This window comes from Trachypithecus francoisi, unplaced genomic scaffold (genome assembly GCF_009764315.1).
Source record: "Trachypithecus francoisi isolate TF-2019V2 unplaced genomic scaffold, Tfra_2.0 Lachesis_group2, whole genome shotgun sequence".
Lineage (NCBI taxonomy): Eukaryota > Metazoa > Chordata > Mammalia > Primates > Cercopithecidae > Trachypithecus > Trachypithecus francoisi.
This window is the reverse complement of record NW_022681465.1, coordinates 32,862,802-32,883,778: the sequence shown is the minus strand read 5'-3', so window position 1 is coordinate 32,883,778 and position 20,977 is coordinate 32,862,802. Positions and strand designations below refer to the sequence as shown.

Genomic DNA, 20,977 nt, shown 5'->3' with positions numbered 1-20,977 from the left:
CTGAATCCATATCTTAGAAATAGTAAAATGCACCACTGCTTGGTTAGTTTGCTTGAATGAATGACATCAGAGAAAATGGAAATTTACCAGTCAAATTTAAATGACAAAAATGTGTTTAATTGGTGGATGGTATTACAAAATGAGTACCACGATTTAGGAAGTGTAGCCAATAAAGCATTCCATGTGGATGCCTGTATCTTTGGAAACTGTTTGTTTAGCTATGATAGCTATTAAAACTATGTAGGAAAATAAACTAAATTCTGAACCAAGCCTTTGAATTCCTGCCTGGCAAAATGTTAAAGATGTAAAAAGTAATGAGATGTTTAATCAGTTGGTTTGAATTACAATATTTTTAGAATGAGAGACAATATGAAGAGTTTTTTGAACTTCTAATAAAGTTTTAAAAGCTTTATTTCATCTTTTAAAATTTATATTTTTGTGTAAATTTAGTAATATCAATATATATTAGACTAGCTTATGAATGTAATTTATAAATAAAGTGTCATATATTGGGGATGTATGCTAAAAATTTTCTGAAAGATATATATGTAATAAACAACCTCAGGGATCACTGGACTGGACTCCCCATTATTAAACAATTAAAATAAATTGGGGAGACGGGACACACGTTTCAATTCTTTTAAACATTTTTTTCCAAAAAAGGAATGTTTAGAAAACTACTACCATTTATTATTTGTATTTAAAAAAGAAAAGACAATTTGATCCCAGAAAATTAGGAAGGATGTAATTGCAAAAGAAAGAATACACTATTGAATTGAAAATAATATGCTTATGAACAACTTAAAACAATGTCCTTAATTATTTTTATTTTTATTTTTGCTGTGGACTCTTTGAATATCATCGTGGAAGAGTATTGATGTGCACACCCTAATTCTGTTTTCTCTTTTCCAAATGTAATAAATCACGTTCCTTTTCTTTTCTTTCCTTTTTACTCTGCCATTAGTTTCCTAACACTGTATGCATTGGGACCTATTCTATGACAGTTATGCTCCACCTCCCTGGGCACAGGGCACCATAAGCCTCCCTCTCCCTTCCGGATCCTGACCCCCACATCTCTCACCCCAAAGCCCCTCTGATACTGTTGCTATTGAAACAGTGACTTCGTGGTTGCCAGACAGTGAGCATTTTCTCATATCCCATCTTACTTTTGCTTCCTGGATGCTATGGCCCACTCTAACCCTTTGACATTTTGTGTCATACACAAATATCCATTTGGCTTCTCTTCCCTCAGTATATATTTGTCCCCCAACACAACTACTTTTTCAAATTATGAAAGTCATTTGAATTCTAAGCCTACCTTTTGTGATACTAAATATCCTTGCATCTGTGGTTGTAATCTTAATGATCAAACTTCACCTTCTATTTTCTTGGTTATTACTGAAAATGTCAAGTTACAGATTTTCAGAAATAATGCCTCAAAACCTCACTGATGATGTATCTGCTTACAATAAGGTGAAAGAATATTGATAGAAAATTTTGTGTACATTTTCTTAGCTAATTATTTGTTCATTAGTCATTTGGTGTCTATGTTAAAAGAAAAAAAGACTTAAAAAAACAAAACCACATTGAAATCTCCGCAAAGTTCTTCAGTACTCATAGTTGCATAGTATTTTTTTCTTAATCACCAAAGCCATCTCTTAGTCATAGGAAATGAAGTAAATCGGAAGGAACCTTCATGAAAACAAAATTGTTCTAGTTTTCCTCACACTGTCAACGAAGAGAACATTTATTGTTCTTTCATTTTCAGTGTATGGCCTAAGTCTGTGCCCTTTGAAAAGTTATGTAACATAGGTTATCCTTTTATGCACATGTGTCAAGATTCTCAACAGTGGAGCAGTTAGGGCTAACCCTAGACAGAGTTCATGCTTGGTGCACTCCCTGTTCCCCAAAATACTATATTTCCATTTTTTACTCAACCATTTCTTTCATGTATCTCTCCCCACGTTACTGGATGGTCAAGGTGCCACACACAGCATTAGTTCTTATCAGGAAATTCCTCTTTTACCTACTCCTCCCACCTATAAGGAAGTGAATTGATGGAGAGTTGGCATTCACCTTTGAAAGTTATTGCCTTCTAGTAGACAGCAACAACAAATGGACTTAGTTCCAGGAAGAGTACAGCATTTTATTTGTCATGGAACTCCCCAGGAAAAAAATTAGAACAAAATGGATATTGAGATTGTGCTTAGTTACAGAAGCAACGATATTCTGAAGGTGTTTCAAAGAGGGTTCATTCAATAGAAGTTAAAAAAAAAAAAAAAAAGAAAGAAAAAAAAACAAGGGAAGAAGTGAAACCAGCAATGAGGTGGCAAGTGAGGGGATACTTTTCCTTCCTGGGTCTTCAGATGATGAACAAAGGCAAGGCTGTCTTCAGAAGGAGTGAGTGATGGGGGTGTTATCTCTCCTGGCATAGACCTAGACTTAGAGGTGGTCAGAGAATTATGAGCTCAGCTCACAATTTTGTTGTCTCAAATGATGACCTGGACTTCTACAAGGCTTCTTGGTGGTTGGTAGTCTAAAGATTTCAGGATTATAAAGCAAACCAATTATATTAAAATACCATTACCAAACATTAAGGGAAATTTTGTGACATGGTAGCATCTGCTTTTTTTTTTTTTTGAGACAGGGTCTCACTCTGTCACCTAAGCTGGAGTGCAGTGGTGCAGTCTCGGCTCACTATAACCTCCGCTTCCCAGGTTCAAGTGGTTCTCCTGCCTCAGCCTCCCAAGTAGCTGGGACTACAGGCACCCACCACCACGCCTGGCTAATTTTTGTATTTTTTTTTTTTTTTTTTTTAGCAGAGGCGGGGTTTCACCATATTGGCCAGGCTGGTCTTGATCTCCTGACCTTGTGATCCACCTGCCTCAGCCTCCTGAAGTGCTGGGATTACAGGCGTGAGCCACCGTGCCCAGCCACATCTGCTTCTTTAATAACATATTAAACAATAGGATCGAGTAATGGGACTGGGTGCTACCTTAATTTTGCAATAGTGATGAATATAAACTATGTTGTTGCAGTATATGAATAACTGTAATATAAAATATCTGCAACTTGCTATTAAACATTTGGCAGAACTGCTAATTTTATGGTGGTTTGCTGTCTATTTTATAATTAAAGAAAATTTTAGGTTTCAGTTGAATATTAGTGATAAAGAGATAATATTTCTCCCTATTCAACTGAAAGAAACTTTTAATACTATACCCTAAGGGGTATTTGGACCCCAGGTTAAGAACCTCCATTTCTACAGGCTGAAGTGTTTGGTGAAAAATTGTAAAGGAGGGTATCTACAGTGGTATGAGGATTCAAGACTGGTAAAAGGAGCATAGGATAGCAGGAAGATGTTTAGATTAGGAGATTCATAACTAAGATATTTCTGAGATGAATTTTCTTTCCTTAATTCTTAGCATCATCACCCAAATTCAGCCTCTTATCTCTTGTCTGAATTAATACAATGCCTCCTGACTGATCTTACAAGCCAAGCCCCCAGCATCACCATGCAGTCCTAAAGAATAGCTCTATTTATGTTCCAATTACACTTCTGTGTTCAAACACCACTCAGTGAGTCTTCATTGCCCCCCAAATAAGGTACGACTCTTAAGTCTGAATGTAGAGTTCTTATTTGGCTTTGATCTATCTTTCTAGTTTACGTCTCCATTAGTCTTCTCCACATATACCATGATGCAATCAAACTGGCCCACTTATGACTCCCTGATTGGATTCCAACACATGCCTGTGTAGCCTTTCCTCAGGCTTTTGCTTCCGTCTGGAATTCTCTTCCCCACACTACATGTGCAGAAATCCTACCCGTGTTAAAAGTTTAAGTTCAACAGCCACTCATTATGAAAACAGAAATTTTGTTTCATTCAACTTGGTTTCTAGAATAATGATTAGTTGTATCCCTTACATGTAAAAGATGGTCAATAAGAGCATTTAAAATGAGTGAACAAGAAGGTTAAACATGGGATCTTGGGGAAATCTCAAGATTAGAAATTGATGAATTTAAGATGGAATTCAAGGTAGCATGCTTCAGCAGCATGTGTGAAAGACTGGAAGAAGGAGTCCTATCATTTAAAAGAACAGGGAGTGAGTAATGAATTGGAGCTCTTGTATCATTTTATTTGGATATGTTATTTTATTTGGCTTTATTTCCTTATCTTGTTTTTATTCTCAATATCTTCTCAATGATGATAAAGGAGGAGAAGGTGGTGATGCTATAAGAAAGGGGCCCTGCATATTGGTGGCAGCCAATTCCACCATGGTGGTATGAATATCAGCAGTCCTACGTGTGCCACGGTGGTTTGCTGCACCTATTGACCCGCCCTCTATGTTCCTTCTCCTCCCCTTCCCTCCCCTCCCCTCACATATAGCCATGTAACAAACCTGCATGTTCTGCACAGGTATTCCAGAACTTAAAGTAAAATGCAATAAAATAAATGAAATCATACAAAGAAAAAGAATATCAGTAGTCAGATGGGAGGCCTATAGAATATCCTTTACAGTGAGGCTATTTTTTTTTTTTTAAGGTTCCTTCCCACGTAAACTCAGACGTTCCCTTTCTTAAATGTTGCCTGCCTTTAACTTAAATGAGATTCTGGATAGAAATTCTCATGCTAACCAACTCTAGCTTTCCAGTTCCCATAGTACCCATTACAGAACAATGCAATCTCAAGGCTGCTGATGATATCAGATCTGATGAATTCTCTGTTCTCTATAAATTATTCAAAAGCAATTTCAGCTTTCCAGAAATGAATTTCCCTTTCTATGAAAAAGACAAGTTTTGGTCATTTTCACCTTAAAATAACCTAATGATGCTCAAGAGTAAATAGATGGATACAGAATATTTCGCAAGAAATTTGTCCTTTGAAGGCTAAACTGACCTATATTCATACCTCTTTGCTAGATTCAAATGCAACTTGATATCTGTTAGATTAAAGAACTGGGGAGAATTAATATTAAACTGACCTTGAGCTCTCTCAATTTCTGATGAAAAGTTTCAGGTTGCAAATGTTCCTCCTGTGCCTTCAGAACACATTTTTCATAGCTAGAGAAGGCACTCCATTTGCAAGCTTTTTAAGATTTCTTAGGTAGAATTTTATGCAACTTATTCAGTATTATAATTCCCATGATATAACAAATGCATCAGACCACTACACAAAATGGCAGTGATTATAAAGAGATTCAATGACCACAGCCTAGCTTGCCTTGTCATTGTGTTTGGCCCAAGGAAACAGGAGATAGCAGTCTGTGCCATTATGCAATATTTAGGACAAGGATGACTCAGTTTAAATGGAAACATTATCTTAGTTCTGAGGTAAAAGGGCAGCTCTGCAAGGAAATACCTTTTATGTAAACAATGATGACAACCTTACCCCAAAGGGAAAAATGCAAATGACATATGTACCTCATGAATAATTTGTCTTAATTGTCCATTCTTGGAATTATACCCCAAGGATTCCTTGTGAAGAACAAAGACACAAATTTTCATTGACTGATTCTCCTTTTGTTGCTTTAGCAGATTTACTCAAATAAGGTAATTCAGAAAGAAAAGGTAATGTACTAGGGAACCATAAAATAGTTTCCACCTTAATGAAGCCTCTGACATTTTGGTTGAAACACTTAAAGAAGTGTGAATAGTGGTTTAACAGTCTTTGTGCAAGTGTTGTCAGGTTTCTGGAACACCTTTTCCAAAGGCTCTGCTGCTATAACTGCTGCTGCTGTTGCTAATGTTAGGCATTATGGCCTACTGGAAAAATCTGTGGAAGAAAGAGATCGTAGGCTGTCTTTTCAAATGTTTGAGCGTAAAATAGAAATAATCAAACATTTATCTGGCTATAATATATCAGGCAGCTAGATAATCCTGCTATTCTGTTTGGTGATTGGAGTTGGGTTAGTGGAAGGGTTATGTGAAAACCCAATACCTAATTAAGGATGGAAGGTAGGTAAGGAGTCCAGATTTACTCTAACTGTTTTGTGTACAGTTTTCTAAAGTGAATACAAAGATACCAGTGGATATGAAGAAGATACTGATTTTCTTCACCACTAAAAATGCATTTGCCATGTCATCATTGTTTGCTGCAGGAGTTGAAATGGCATCCTCCCAACCCACAATTTCACCAGCAGAACTGCTTCTCCTTTGTGTATCAACAACAGGATGAGATGAGGGCTCAATGCTCTTGAGATTTAGAGAGAACACATTACTGCCCACAAAATTACACCATCCATAGGAAAAACAATATTGTATCTTTGAAGGATGGCCAATGTCCTTTTAAAATTCAAATTTAGAAGGAAACATGCTCCTCTATATATTACAGATTGAAAATCACAAATTACCAAAGGCCTATGTCGTTTTTTTATAGAGAGCAATATTAAGGATCTCATTAAAAACTCTCTAGTATTTTGCAGTGTTTTTATGATGCACTAATCTTCTCTTTTCTCTGAAGTGTGTTAGCCTCTTTCTGCTTTGAACAATTGACCCGGTGCAAGGAGAAAGAGGGCCATGCTGAAGAGCAGACGCACTGATACAAATACGAATTGACAGGGCATCAGTTCTCAACTTGAATGTGCACGACATTCGTGATGTGTGTGTTTATTAAAATCGATATTCCTGAGCCCCATTGCATAAATACCGATTTGGTAGACCCAATGTGATGGCTGGAGTGTCTGACAAATGCCTAGGTGGTTCAATTTGAGAAGCACTGAGATAGAGTGGTAGGAATAGGCTGGTTATTTTAAGTGCTCTTTCAAGAACTACTTTTATGGACCTGTAGTTTGCATTTGGCACCCTCAGTTTGTCCTTAGTGAGTCTTTCTGTGTCTTGTGACGTCCGCCTCCCCCTCCAGCACTCCCCAACCTACCAGTGCCACGCTGCTGCTCTCAATTGCCTACCCCTTCACCCTAGGGAAAGGGGACACATCTGATGTGGTCCAGAAAGACCCCTCTCCCGTTCCTCACTTGAGCGTTATTTCTTTTGGTATTTTTCCTTATACCAGGTAGCAGCACGTAAGAAGCAGCCTGATAAACTGTCTAATGCTTGTTAAGAATGTAATGATTGAAAACGGTTTAAGGCTCCCTCTTCAGGTCCTTTGTTTTAGCTATTTCCTTCTCCCGGAGATCTTTGTTTTATCTTACATCATATCTTCTGAGACAGACTTCCCTGACTATACCTTGAAAATAGCCTCCCAACCTCACCCCACCCTTTCAGTAACTCTCAAATCCAATTACTTACTGGTATCTAAAACTGTCTTCTTTCTTTTCTGTCTTTTCCCATAGGAAAGCATAACTTCATGAGAATTGTAGGCCTTGTCTCCCATTTTTGCAGCTCTATCCCTGGCATATAATAAGCTCTCAATAAGCATTTGGTAAGTAACTAAATGGATATGGATTTCTCCCAGGAATATATTTTAAAAGTGGACATGGAATGATGGTTTTACTTTTATCCCTGGGAATTTCAGGTACTGGGCAGCCTGGAATGGAAGCTATTTTTGGATACTGGCCTTCTGATTTACAACCTGAACATACCCATGGCAAGTGGGATTTGGTTTTAGCGGGGAAAGCAGAAGGTGATGAGAGAAAGTCAGAGAAGCAAAGGGGTGGATTTCTTCTCATTCTAAAATGTGCTTTTTTCGGGGCTGGTGGTGGGGGCTTCTTAATACTGGACAGATAGCGCCAACAAAGTATTATCGTAAGAAATGTGGGCATCCTACAACAGGCAACATTCCCCTACATACCCTAACATCCTCCTAACCCAGAACTAGCTGCTTAGTGCCATTCCTTTTTTTAGGGAAAGTTATCCAAAGTCAGAGGCTGGTGACCAGTGTCAACAGGAGGACTTCAGATGAACATCAGCTACCTGGCTTACAGGCCGTAAATCTATTGTAAATTGCATAATTTTTAGTCCTCGTTTTTTTTGGAAGAGAGGGTCTAACTTATTTTTTGTGTCTCTTCCAGCATTAACAGGAATTTTATGATTCAAACGATCCATGGGCTCTGATAGGTACTCTACTCATGCGTGAGGAAGCTACTCCATCTACTGGGCATCTCTTAAATGACAGATAAGATTCCAGTGAGGTATGGAAAATTGGAGATGACCTTAAGATCTCAATTATATTAACCACATACACATAGTGACTTAGTCTCTTCTTTCTGAATGCTGCAAGCATTCTTCTATTAATTGGACATTTCTCTGCTTTACTCCTGTGATCTCAGCAAGCAGTGCTCATACATCCTACTTAATAGTTCACGTATTTGCCTCTCTCTCGTCTTACACCTTTCTCTAGGGTCTGAAACAGTTAGGATGTGGGAACAGGTGAGATCTAGAGTAAAAGCAGGTTGTCAGGGAGGGGTCAAGACCCAAGGTGTAAACCTAGGAGTTGAGCCTGGGGTGTAGTCTCCAGGAGCAGGTGGTTTGCAGTTAGGCACAAAACTAGGGACACAAACAGGAAAGAAACTCAATGTAGTGGAAAGAAAGAACATCATCTTTTTAGCCAAGCAGACCTGAGTTTGAATCTGTACTACTTGGCTACACGACCACAGGCAGTTTACTGAGAATGGGGGAAAAATATGTCAAGGGGATGGAAGCTGGTATCTGAAACTATGTACCAGGCCCTATAATCATTGGTTTACATATATTACTTAATTTAATCCTCATAAAAACCTAATCAGGTAGTACATAAACACAATTTTCTATTAAATATAGGTGGCTCATGGCTTTTCTTATCCCACATAATCTTCCTGGATAATCTGGCCATGCTCATAATTTCAACAACAACCTAGACAGCTCTAGCAGACACTTGACTGTTGCAGGTTAGACAAGAAAGTGGAGAATGATAACATTTGATGGCTTTTTCAAAGATTTTGCATTAGAAGGGGAGGAGAAATATGAAAAGTTACAAGAAATGTGCATTCAAGGTAGCTCCCTCCACCACCCCTTTCCCCAGGATGGCAGAGACAAACATGTTTTTAGGTTGAGAAAAAGTGACATCAAAGACATAGGCAAGTCAAGTCTAGACAAGGCAAGCCACAGCAAGACAGGTCCACTCTCCCACTAAGATGCTTTTGTCTAGCAGACAAGTACTTCAAAGCAGCATTCGACTCTACTGACCACTTCCATCTTCTTGAAACACATTCCTCTTTGGGCTCTGGGAACAAAAGACTCCCTTTGTTTTCCTCTTGCCCAGTTCCTGCTCAGGCTTTATTGCAGGATCATCCTCCTGCGCCAGACTTCTGACAGGCTCTGTCCTCTACCCAAAGGCTTTGTCTTCAGCTCTCTTCTCTTCTAATTGACATTCTTCCTAGGTGACCTCATGGCATATAATACCATCTCTAAATGCAAATAATTAACATAGCTGAATCTCTTTTCAGGTTTCTCCCCAGAGCTCCAACATTCTGTCTCTACCATATAGTCACCTGAATATTTAACAGACATGGGGCCATTTGGGTTATAACGGGACCATAAGGTGCCATCAGAAATAAACAATATTGTTTCCTTTCACCATCCATTCAAACCTATTCTTTGGGCCTGTTTCTTTTCTGTCTCTTGGTTTAATTCCAGGGTAAGTCCCAAGAGTTACCCATTTTTCTGGTAATTTTTAGTTAATAAAAGTCGTAGCATAAAATGATTAATCTAAGGTTTTGGGCTGCAGAGCCAAACTGACCTTCAAAGCTCACACTCTATTCTCCACCCTATTTCCATTTACTTTTAGAGCTTTACAGCTTTTAAAAGTGAATTGTTAGCCTCTTGGCAATTTTAGAAGGGAATATCGCTCACTTTTCTTTGATAAAAGGAAATAAAGATTAACAGGCCTTAGCTACAAAAGACATTCAGAATACATGAATAAAATATTTAATCTTAGTTCATTCTCCAAATTTTATTCTTTGTTCAAAATGAAGTCTCCTCTCACTATTGTGTGCTATGCCATCCCCTGGACTCCTCACCCGGCATAGCAGAGTAAATCTGCTGCGATTATCAGAATTCCTGAAATAGAGACAAGTATTTCAAACATAACACTGTATTTTTCTTTGAGCATGCATAAAGCCCAGTGTGTGAAGTGCCTCCTAGTCCCCCCTACACTCCCACATTTGGGTTCTTGCATATATACAGATTCATAGAACAGAACACAAACTGGCTTGTTCTGCTGCAATGTACAGGGGATACCTCCTTTTGTTTTTAACCTGGCCGAACATTCAGTCTTATATAAAGTTAAATTCTTTTGCTGGAAGCTATGGGCTAGATATGTGTGATATGGGGATAGATGGCCTATACGGTACATGTTTTCATCATTTATTCCATTATTTATCAATTTTTTGTACCTTCAAATTTTCTACTTGATACTACCTCCATCAGGCATTCACATTTAAATTGGTACTTCACATCTTAAAAACTATGACAAAACCAACTCTTCCCTCATACTACCTTCCCTTTCAGCTGTCGTTGGAGTTCTCCTGTTGGTAATGGCAGACTAGTTAGAGTATCAACTCTATTGCTGAAAAAAATTTAGAAGTTGAAGTATATGTCTCTTCGAATGTATCAGAACTAGTAAGACAGTGAAGACCAATGGGGCTAAAGTCCAGCAAAAGATGAGCCCAACATTGGAGTCACTTCCATCTAAAAAGGCTGAGAAGCTGAGCAGAGCTTTCAACAGATTCATGTAGTCAAGACCTCATCAGAAAGGTGGTCCTGATATACAAGACTGAGTTAAAACCTTGAAAAATAATACTGGAAATTAGGGCAAATGGGAAAAAGACTCACTGCTGCAGGGACTGAAGGTTGACTCACAATCATTTTAGCACTGATTACATTTAAAATGACCTTGCGGCCGGGCGCGGTGGCTCAAGCCTGTAATCCCAGCACTTTGGGAGGCCGAGACGGGCGGATCACGAGGTCAGGAGATCGAGACCATCCTGGCTAACACGGTGAAACCCCGTCTCTACTAAAAAAATACAAAAAATTAGCCGGGCGAGATGGCGGGTGCCTGTAGTCCCAGCTACTCGGGAGGCTGAGGCGAGAGAATGGCGTAAACCCGGAAGGCGGAGCTTGCAGTGAGCTGAGATCCGGCCACTGCACTCCAGCCTGGGCGACAGAGCGAGACTCCGTCTCAAAAAAAAAAAAAAAAAAAAAAAAAAAAAAATGACCTTGGATTATGAATATTCTTATTTTCTCAACAGAAACAAAGTTGCAGAAATGGTAGATGATAGAAACAGACCTATAGGGGATCCAGATAAAGAAACCATTAGACATGGACTTTAACATGGTTATGATTAATATGTTCAAGGAAATCAAGTTTGAAAATTTCAGCATAAACAAAACTATAAAAAAACTATAAATGAAAATATAAGTATTGAAATTAATGACTGTGGAATTAATCTGCTACTAAACTATAGAGTTGGAAGTATATCAGAAGAATATATGCAGAATAAAGCACAGAGAGACAAAAATAGTGTTATTTTGGCTTTCATTGTTCTATTGAGAAGTCAGCTAATGATCTTATTACAATGAGAGCCCCCTCCTACCAAAAGAAAAAAACTGGAAAGACAACATTCAAAGTTCTGAATGAAAACAACTACCAAATCTAGACCTCTATATCCAATAAATCAATTCTGAAAGCATTAAGGAGATATAAAGATATGTACAAGGATAACTGAAAACTAATCACCAGCAGACCTCTGACTAAATAATTTTCTACTAGAAGAAGGAATGTAATCTCAGGTTTAAATTCTGAATATGTGGTAACAGGTGAATATCAACAGGAGGTAAATATGTGGGTACATATAAAAGAATGTTGATTGTGTACAGGAATTCTAATAATATAGGATTTGTAAACTGCACAAAATTCAAATACATAACACAAATACATTACTTGGGACATGGTTAATTAGATGCTATAATGTCCATAAAATAAGTACTAATTTATACGATAAGAAGTCACAGTGGATATGGTAATCTTTTGAATAGCAATTAAAATTATAGCAAAAATTAATAACTACCAAGATACATAAAGTAATAAAACAATTTACTTAACTGAAAGGAATGGTGAGGAAAATAAACATAAAACAGAAGGGACAAATTGAAAGCAAAACTAATAACAGATTTAAACTAATTACATCATTAATTACATTCACTGTAAATGGGCTAAATGTTATTCAGTTTCCTTATTTCTCTAGTCTCTCTCACAATCAAGCTTTTCAAAAGATGAGTCTTCAAATGCTCTTTTCAACTTTCAATTGACATTAATGAATTGGCTCTTTCTGAGCTCACTATCGATAACTAAGACTGCTCTTGCCAAAGTTATCAATGACTTCCATGACACAAAACCCAATGAATGCTTTCCAGTCCTTGTCATAATATGGTCTCTCCGTAGCACTGGGAAACATTAATCACCCTTCTGCTTGAAACCTTTTATTTTTTTGTTTTGTTTTTTGCCCTCGGCTCTATGACACAGTTTTTGGAGTTTTGCTTATATCCTCTGGCCACTCCTCTCAATCACCTTTTTTTATCTCCTTTTCTGTGCACCCTTAGGACTTAAGGACTCTCTTTTAATCTCACTTTATATTCTCTCCCTTAGCAATCTTATCAATTTCTGTAGCTTTGAACACTCTATGTATTCTCTACATACCATCCTGTAACATATACTGCACATGGTGTATATAATATAGAATAGCCAGGTACCTATATAAGAATACCAATCACATTTGTCAATCACAGTATTACAATAGTTCAAACTGAACTGTGGATCTTACTTCTCACTCTACACCCCTCCTATTTCAGTAAATAATACATTATCCAATCAATTACTTTTGCCAGAAACTTCCTTCTTATTTACCCTTTAACTGTGCTATAAATGGAAAGTTTGTCCCTGCCCCAACCTCCCCCAATTTCATTTGTTGAAACATCATTGCCAAAGGGAGTACATTTGGAGGTGAGGCCTTTGGTGCTTAAGTCACAAGGGTGAAGCCGTCATAAATGAGTTTATGGCCTTTATAAAAAGAAATTCCAGATACTCCCTTGACCTTTCCACCATGTGAAGACACAGTGAAAAGACAGCCATCTATGAACCAGGAAGTGGGCTCTAGCCAGACACTGGATCTGACAGTGCCTTGATCTTGGACTTCTCTGCCTTCAGAACTGTGAGAAATAAAGTTCTGTTGTTTATAGACCATCTAGTTAATGGTGTTTTGTTATAGCAGCCTGAACAAACTAAGCCATGCTGCCACATTTAGTCCATCACCAAATTCTATTGATTCTAGCTCTTAAGTATATCTGGACATCTATCTACTTTGTTTATTACTCTCACTTAGGTCCCGACTGCTATCATTTCTTGCCCATACTGGTACTAGCTTTCTAAGGAGTATTTCCATTCCACTCTTGTCTCACGTCAATGGATTCTCTACATAATGGAATGATCTTTTGACAATTCCCTTGCCTAAACCATTTTCGTGGCTTTGGATCATAGTTAGAAGAACACCCAAATGTCCCTAGTATTGCCTCAAGGCTCTGTGTAGTTGGCCTCCCACCTACCTCTTTAGCCTAATCTTCTTCCTTCTCTGGCCTCCCCCTTGCACTCTGGCTTTAACCACATTGACTTTTTCCAAGTTCCTCAAACATGCCATGCTTTTTCCTGCTGAGGGATTTCACACATGTTGTTTCTTCTGCCTGGGGAGTTCTCATCCCAGTTTTCTGTCTGGCTAACTTCTCCTCAACCCTCCCCTCAGGCCTCTTACATCCTTAAAAAGGGATTCATTATATCTCTTCCTCCTCCTGATTTATACCAGACTCTTCATTTTGCTTTTCGGCTAGTTGTCAACTTACTGCTTCTCAGCTCCAATTTCACCTCTCGATATATACTCTGCAATAATAGGCAGAGTTATTTTACATAGTTCTTTATAGAAAGCATAATGCTAAGATTTCTTAGCAGAGGAGGCTAGAGGCACATTGCAAGTGGGAGGGGTGCTACTGCTCTTTCCATCTGCTACAGGGTGGATGTGTGGACATTAAGGGGTGCTTTGTCCCAGCCATGCACCCAGAATGCACTCTCTCTGAGACCTTGTACCTCTCACATGGTCTGGTAATCATCTTTCTGTGACCCTCTCAGTATAGGCATTCTGTACTCCAGGTCTCCTGCCTGCCACCCCAGCAGTGATTCTCTCTGCTCATCTCCTGTCTCTCCTATGTTTTTCTCTTGCAGTCCTTCCTATACTACCACCTCCCAGTGGGGCCTTTCTAACAGGAACACCTCATGCTCCAGGCCTCTTGCCACATGGACATCCTCATTATCATTGCAAACCCATGCACCAGCCACCAGCACATGGGGTGCTTGACAGAAAGTTACCATATATATGCCATATATATACGTGTGTGTGTGTATATATGCCATATATATACGTGTGTGAATATATATATGCCATATATATGTGTGTGTATATATATGTGTGTGTGTATGTATATGCCATATATACACGTGTATATACATATATGTATATGTAGATCAGAGATATCTCAGGAAGGGCTTTTTTTTCTGAGTTTCAAGAGCCAGGAATCTTAAAACATGGAGTACTTGACATAAAGTTGCCATATATATATACACATATGTACATATGCCATACATGTGTGTGTGTATATGCCATACATATGTGTGTGTATATCTATGCCATACATATGTGTGTGTATATGCCATACATATGTGTGTGTATATCTATGCCATACATATGTGTGTATATCTATACCATATATATACATGTGTATATCTATGCCATATATATTCATGTGTGTGTGTATATGCCATACATATGTGTGTGTATATGCCATACATATGTGTGTGTATATCTATGCCATACATATGTGTGTGTATATCTATGCCATATATATACGTGTGTATATCTATGCCATATATATTCACGTGTGTGTATACATGCCATATATATACGTGTGTGTATATATATGTATATCAGAGATCTCTCTCTCAGGAAGGGCTTTTGTTGTTGTTGTTGTTGTTGTTTTGAGACAGTCTCGCTCTGCTGCCCAGGCTAGAGTGCAGTGGCATGATCTTGGCAACTGAGGTTTGCCTGACCCATCTGTGCCCTTAAGGATTGCTTCTTGTTTGCCCTGTGACTGTAGACTAACCCTGGCCTGGAAAATCTACTGCCCTACTATCCAGTGGATTCAAGGACATCTCTCCAGTGAGATCCGAATTCCCAGCCTCTGAGAAGTATCTCCCTTCTAGGTCTGTCCTCCTTTGGGTATGCTCCCTTGGTACCATATACAGTTTATTTTATATCCTATGGTTATTCTTTTATTATAGTTTAATAACTCTTTATGTTAAACTCTCCCTGTTTAAAGCACTGAGTGATTCTAGTTCTTGATTGGCTCTAGATTGCTACAATTCTTTTCTCTCCCTTTAATTTTACTTATAGTACTAATCACAACTGCATATTTTGTGAATCTGTTCCTTAATATCAGTCTCTTCCATGGAATTATAAGCACAAACAGGGCAGGCACTGTGTCTGTTTTGCTGCCTTCCCAGCACTTAACGTAATGCCTGGCTTTTTAAAAGTACTCAATAAATATTTGTTGCATGACTGAATACTGTATGGTTGAGCTCATTTTCTGCTCATTTATTCTGTTATCTTCTTATGCCCCATTAACTACTCTCAGTCATTGCTATCTATTCTGATAATTAGACACAACATATTCGGAAACCTGTAGCCCCACAGTGTGTCTGATTTTGGCTCTTTATAAACAAAATAAAGCTTTATATTCTCCCATCTCCACATTAAAACCTCTTATGTTTCTGAGTCATAACGGGGACTTTAAATAAAAATAAAGGGCCAGGCGTGGTGGCTCACACCTGTAATCCCAACACTTTGGGAGGCCGAGGTGGATGGATCACCTAAGGTCAGGAGTTCGAGACCAACCTGACCAATATGGTGAAACCCTGTCTCTATTAAAAATGCAAGAACTAGCCGGGCATGGTAGCGTGCGTCTGTAGTCCTATCTACTCAGGAGGCTGAGAGGGTAGAATTGCTTGAACCCAGGATGTGGAGGTTGCAGTGAGCTGAGATCGTGCCACTGTACTCCAGTCTGGTGACAGACAAAGACTGTCTCAAAAAAATAAAATAAAATAGAAATCACCACCACCACCACAACAACAAACCTATTGTGGCAAGGATGGTCTTAACTGCAGTTACTCAAAATAGTTTTTTTCTTAGCTGTGTTCAAATCATAAGATCTACATCTCTTTTCCAAAAAAAGACTAGCAGCTAAAAGCTATACATTTTAACTCCAACGACTAATACCACTACAGTTCTAATTTTTCACATAAATTCCACCCCAGGATTCATCCACTCAAATCCCTACAGGTCCTGGTGGGTAATTTAAATGACCGGGCTCAGTGTAAGGAAATGAGGAGTAGTAGGGATTATGGCAAATTGGAGAGCACATACTTCACCTGAGTGCATTTAATTAAAAAATGTATAAAAACACTGTGCTAGCCAAACATAACATCTGCAGACAGCACCCGTTTTGTGACTGCCACCTGGCAAATGCAGACCTAAAACACTGTTCCAGGAACCCTTCTGAGTTTCAAGAACCAGGAATCTTACAACATGGGTGCTTGACATAAAGTTGCCATATATATATATGTGTGTGTGTGTGTATGTGTGTGTGTGTGTATGTATATCAGATATCTCTCTCTCTCTCAAAGGTTTTTTTTTTTTTTTTTTTTTTTTTTTGAGATAATCTCGCTCTGCTGCCCAGGCTAGAGTGCAGTGGCGTGATCTTGGCCAACTGCAACCTCCACCTCCCTGGTTCAACCAATTCTTGTGCCTCAGCCTCCCAAGTACCTGGGATTACAGGTTTGTGCCACTGTACTTGGCTAATCTTTGTAATTTTAGTACAGCAGGGGCTTCACTATGTTGCTCAGGCTGGTCTCAAACTCCTGGCCTCAAGTGATCCACCTGCCTCAGCCTCCCACAGTGCTGGGATTACAGATGTGAGCGACCAAACCCTGGCCAGCATCTACTATTATCACCATTTCACAAGAGGAAACATAAATTATCACCACAAGTTAGGAAGGACGTAATCTCAGAATAAAGAAAAACCCATTCCAAGAAGAACTATTGGCAAGTTTACGTTAGTTATTTTTAGTTTTATCTTTTGACTATAAATGGGAATAAACCTGGTTATGGGACTCACCCAAGTTACAAATACGAATTACTTTGAAAGATTGAAAAAGAGCCTATAATTTCCAGGACCCCACTCTTGGAGATTCAGCAAGTAAGGGAGAAGCAAACAGCTTGCATGTGTACTTTGGAAAACTCCTCAGGAGGCTTCTGAAAGCCTACCCAGGTGGAAAACTTCTGGTCTGTTCACTTTAATACTCTGAACACAGAGATCAAGGACAGACCATCCTTTCTCATCCTGATTAGAGAGAATCCTATTCTCCTGCACTGGAGGGAGACAAAGTTTACCAAAGTAGCTGGGGAACACTTCATGGTCTATACAAGTAATCCACAATCTAGATGTAGAAAGTTTTCACAATAATTCAATATGCAAAATTATTCCTCATTTTAAAGAAGTATCAATTACATTATTGATGTATTCCTTCCTTTGTGCCAGAAGGGAATTAAGGTTATTTATATATGTGTGTGTGTGTGTCTGTGTGTGTGTGTATTTATATATCTATATCTTCATTATATCTGCAGCTTAAAATTAAGAAACTAGAGCAATGCAAAATAAAGGCAAAAATAAAAATAAAATTGTATCATGAATGAGGTAAACAATAAAAACTCCTGCTATGAACACTCATTAGAGGTGGTTCACAAATGTGACCCAGAGTTGTTAGATGAGAGAGGAGGAGGTCTTAGAGGAGGGAGTCTACTCAGCTCCCATCAACTGTTGCTAGGGGATTTTTCAAGAGAAGTTAGAAACTGAGATTTCTATGTGAAAGCTCTGTTTTATATAATGTTTGCATCTAATTAATCCCAGCACTTTGGTAGGCCAAGGCAGGCAGATCACCTGAGGTCAGGAGCTCAAGGCCAGCCTGGCCAACATGGTGAAACCCTATCTCTACTAAAAATACAAAAATTAGCTGGGTGTGGTGGCAGGCGCCTGTAATCACAGCTACTTGGGAGGCTGAGGCAGGAGAATTGCTTGAACCTGGGAGGCGGAGGTTGCAGTGAGCCAATATCGCGCCATTGCACTCCAGCCTAGGCAACAGAGCAAAACTCCGTCCCAAATAAATAAATAAATAAATAAATAAACAGACACTGTGTTACATAGAGCTGAGAAAACAGTTGTGCTGACAAGATGTGGCTTGAAGTCTGATAGTTTGAACTGCACATTAGAATCACTTGAAGTAATTTTTCCGAATACTCAGGCCTCAGCCCCACCCTAGACTTGCTGAATTAGAAATATCTGGGAGGAGAACTGAGTCTGCATATCTTGAGAAAGTTCTCTAGGAGATTCCAACCTTTACCTATAGTTAGAAATCACTGCTTTAATGAAATCTGGGAAATGAGAAAAGGTATCAGGCCGCTTCTCTGGTGTTCTGCTTCAGAAGCTGTAATGACATCCAAGCCCTGTCACTTGGACAGCAGTGCCCAGGCACTGATTGTGCCCTGCTTTGATTTCTCTGGGGTACTAGATATGCAGTTCAGTTCTTAGATTTCAGCTTTGATAAGGAAGTTTTCACAGAGGATCTGAAAGTAAGAATAAGCAAGATAAAAACTTACGTGTCAGCCTTGATTTATGCAGCAGCAGAGAAAATAGATTACGATTCTTTGAGCTTCTAAAGAAGAAAAAGTTCCTGAGAAGTCACAGGAGAGAATACTGCTTTCAGAATCCTAGAATATGGTACCTTACAAGACAATACTTTGGTCATGGAATGGTCTCTGTGATCAGTACTTTCTGAGATTTCTTGTTCCTACTGTCAGCCCTCAGCCCTCCCCTCAGTTTACCTTTTTATGTTTGTAATAGTAGAGGCATCCATCATACTTCAGCATAGACCACCTCTTTCTCCAATCCTTCACGATCCCAGAGTGAGTCCTCTTACACAGGTAGTCACAGCAGGTGGGCCAAGGGGTACTGGGGCAGTGGCTGATATCAGATCCTACCACCAGGGTCAAGATGTCTGTACCTAGAGGCATGCATTTGGAATAGTTCAGTGGCTGAAAATCTTAGAATCAACTGGAAAGACGTACTATTTAGTAAGAATGGATGAGAAAAAAGTTGTGATTTTTTTCTAAGTGGCGTGAAATAGAATCCTACAGTTGGAATGAACCAAAGAGTTCCTCGGTAATTCAAACACTGATGTTTGAGGAAAATGAAAACTAGAGAGGTAAAGTGACTTCACTGAGGACTCATAGCCCATAAGGTGATGAATGAAATGTGGGACCCAGGTTCCCCGACTTCTAGTGCAGACCTCTTTCCATTCAACCACCCAGCCATATTTGTTCTGGTCATGAGCTCCTCAAGTCTATTCATTTTCACTGTTTATAATAATCAAGCTAAATCTTTAAACAGACTTTGATTTACTTCCTAAGGAGGAGGATGAGTGATGCTTAGCTACCTTTCTACCTTACTTTTGACTCAGGTTAGCCAAAGGCAGGATCTAAGTCACTGCTTACAACTATTGCCAATATTGTCCCTGATAAAAATCAATGACAAACTTTTGAACTTGCAAATAGAAGTTCTAGGTAGGGCGAGCTAAAAATGTTTCTTTTTCCTTTTCTCCCCCCTTTTTCTTGCCTATTCAACATAGTGCCGAGGGTTAAACCCTGAGCTTCCGGATTCCTGTCTTTTCTTTTATAGAATGCCTTATTTGGTGCCTGGACACTAGTAGCACCCCTTTCCCAAAGGATTGGCATGGTATAGCCTGGGGGAAAATTGTCCCTATCCCTGTTAATATGGGTCACTGTTTACTCACTATATGTTGATGCTGCAGCGTGGACACAGGCTTTTATTGTACACCTACTTCGTGATGCTTCTAGAAAATTCTCTGAATGCCACTCAGACAAACATGATTTGAAGACTGCAAATGGGATATGACTCCATTTACAATTCCTCTGAGAGGAAGGCCACATCCCTGAAGGAGGACAGTTGGCCTTGGCAGCACTGACTTCATCACGATGTCTGACATTGAGATTACCGATCTGTTTAGAGCTGTCTATGGAAATGGGAGTCAGCAACGAGACTCCTCTTCCATAAATGACAAGCTCCAACCCAGGGGATCATTTCTGGCTGAGCCACATGGCCCTGAAAATAAAGATTTGTCCCAGAAAGGCTGACATAGTCTTAACTTTAGCAGCACGCAAAGCACCTTCGTAATTAAATAACTCTCTGTGTGTCAAGATAATTCTTCATTGCCATGTAAATACATTTTAATTTATTGAACTGCCCTTAAGCTCCTGTCAAAAACACATGCAGAAAAATGAGAAGAAATGCTCCAGATTGACCGGCAACCCACAAATGTCTTTGTCTTTGGACTTTGGTCCCCAAAGAACTGCACTCCTGGACTAATATGCATAGTTGACACATCTGCCAAATTATTTATGTACTGCTGCAGTGGGCTGCCCCTTGAGGTCATTTTCCTTTTGCTTACAAAGACTGCCTATGGGTTTCTCTGCTACTGATCAGGCTAAGCTTGTGTTTCAGCCCGGCCATAAACATAACTTGGTGCACCACAAAAAATTCTCTCTGGGGCAGGGATACAGATGGCCCTGCTGAAGCATGGTGTCATCATATTAGAGGAAAGTTTTTCACATTCAGAGTTAGGACATGATCCTGATGCATGGGGACTTGCTGGCTTCTAAACAGCTGTCAGGAATAGTGGTTTTATACTCATAACCACATCCTATCGGGGGCCCAGGGCACTTGGGCCTGACATTCACAGAGAAATTTGATTTGAGACTTTAGGCTTCTGATACTGTCTTCATATTAGGTTATTTGTATAGTCATTGTAATTTC

At 39.1% G+C, this 20,977-nt stretch overlaps 1 long non-coding RNA gene across 1 annotated transcript in view; it reads right to left on the bottom strand.

Moving 5' to 3' along the window:
* The window catches only part of LOC117064417, a 44,305-nt gene extending 25,205 nt beyond the window's left edge, over window positions 1–19,100 (bottom strand). Inside the window, exon 1 of the long non-coding RNA XR_004429444.1 lies at window positions 18,970–19,100. This is a non-coding gene — a long non-coding RNA (uncharacterized LOC117064417). The remainder of the gene's footprint in view (window positions 1–18,969) is intronic.
* Window positions 19,101–20,977: the final 1,877 nt, after the last annotated feature.